Genomic DNA, 1,914 nt, shown 5'->3' with positions numbered 1-1,914 from the left:
TTTTTTTTGTTTATTTATTTTTCTTTTGCTTTCCTTTGATCTTTTCTTGTTTGCATTCGTAGATCTAAAATTGTTGACTTAGCTCCTGTTGATCAAGTAATTGAAAGAACCTTTAAAAGAAAAAGGAAAGAGCAGTTAATACCACCTGCAAAAACTCCAATGGTGGTTGCAAACAATGAGGGCAAAGAACATTAAGGGACTATGCAGTTCCTAATACAAATAATTTTCAACCATTTATTAAAAGGTCAGCTATTCAAGCCAACAACTTTCAAATCAAGGCTTCAATCATACAAATGGACCAAACTTCTATGTAGTTTGGAGAGTTACAAATCGATGATCCAAATCTCCATCTTTCTAACTTTCTTTAATTATATGACACTTTTTGCTATAATGGTGTTTTTGATGAAGCAATTTGATTAAGATTATTTCTCTTTTCTCTAAAGGACAAGGCAAAAAGTTGGTTGTCTTTTTTACTACATGGTTTAATCACAAATTGGGATGACTTAGTCTAAAAGTTTTTAGCAAAGTTTTTCCTACCTACCAAGATGACCAAGATAAGGAATGAGATCACTACTTTTCTACAAGTTGATGGTGAAATATTGTATGATGGATGGGGGAGATTCAAAGAGCTACTAAGAAAATGCCCAGACCATGGACTACCTTAATGGCTCTAGATCCATATCTTTTACAACGATTTCACACCATTTGAGAATCACCTTAGATTTTATTGTTGAATGGGCAATTATGTGTTTGAGGAAGCAAATGACCTTATAGAAGAGATGGTTGCTAATAATTACTAGTGGGGCATGAAAGAAAGGTTAGAAAAAAATTTGCTAGTTTATTTGAGATTGATGCTATTACTTCTATCAATTCCCAACTAGCTGCCCTTACAAAAAAAAAAATTGAAACCTTAGGAAATTAACCCTAAGCCAACTATGTAAATGCTATACTAAGCCTTTTTGTCTCCTGTGACATATGTGAAGGACCACATTCCTTAGAAAGATGCTAATTTAGTGTAGAACCAATGCAATATATCCAAAAAACCAAACCAAACAACAATCCCTATAGTAATACCTACAATCCTAAATAGAAAAATCACCCAAACTTTTCTTGGAACCAACCAAACCACTAATCCACCAATAATCAAAACAATAACTATTGCCCTAATCCACCTACTTATAACCGATCCTAAGACAAGAAGAGAGATGTTGACCTAATTAATGCAAGCCAACAATGCCACTATCTAAAGTTAAGTTGCATCAATCAAAAACCTAGAAAACCAAATAGGTCAATTAGCCTAAGCCACAGAAACCACCCTATAGGTATCCCACCTAGCTACACTAAAACCAATCCAAAAAGGCAAGACAAGGAGGGATGTAATGTAATTTATTCTTTGGAAGATGTTAGGATGAAGGATTCTAATGAGGAGGATGATGAAGCTATAGTAGTAAACCTCCCCAGCTTTGTAAAATAGCATGAAGTAGATTTCATAGAAAAGGAGGACATATTGGAAAACAAGGAACTTATGAGATTTGGTAGAGAAATTTTGGAGGGTTTTGACCTTATGGTATTAGAGGCCCTTGAAGATATAGAAACCTATAAGGAAGAACCTGAGGAGGAAAATATTGGGATGGACTATGAAGAAAATCCAAAAGAATACATTGAAGGGTTTTATGAAGAATGGCAAATATTGTTGTAAGTAGGGAAAAGACTGCTAGAGAGCATTTAGCCTGAACTTGAAGAGATAGTTCAAGAAAGGGTAAAAGCAAGATCCACAAGAAAAAAAAAAGAAAAAGAAAAAGAAGAGGTTCAAGAAGAAGTTTAACCAAGGTCTAGGATGACTGCTATAATGTATAGGTAGTAAGTATTTTAACATAGCACCACCTTCTTCAAGGCCTATTTAAAAAGTGCTAC

The 1,914-nt window shown here is 34.2% G+C and overlaps 1 non-coding gene across 1 annotated transcript; it reads right to left on the bottom strand.

The window, feature by feature from the left end:
- Nucleotides 1–551: 551 nt before the first annotated feature.
- Nucleotides 552–658, bottom strand: LOC149516043 (small nucleolar RNA R71). Its single transcript, XR_016346758.1, has one exon. It is a non-coding gene; the product is annotated as a small nucleolar RNA R71 (small nucleolar RNA).
- Nucleotides 659–1,914: the final 1,256 nt, after the last annotated feature.

Source organism: Durio zibethinus, chromosome 11, assembly GCF_047325235.1.
Source record: "Durio zibethinus cultivar Kanyao isolate XHJ-2024 chromosome 11, ASM4732523v1, whole genome shotgun sequence".
Taxonomy (NCBI): Eukaryota; Viridiplantae; Streptophyta; class Magnoliopsida; order Malvales; family Malvaceae; genus Durio; species Durio zibethinus.
This window is presented reverse-complemented; position numbering and strand designations above follow the sequence as displayed.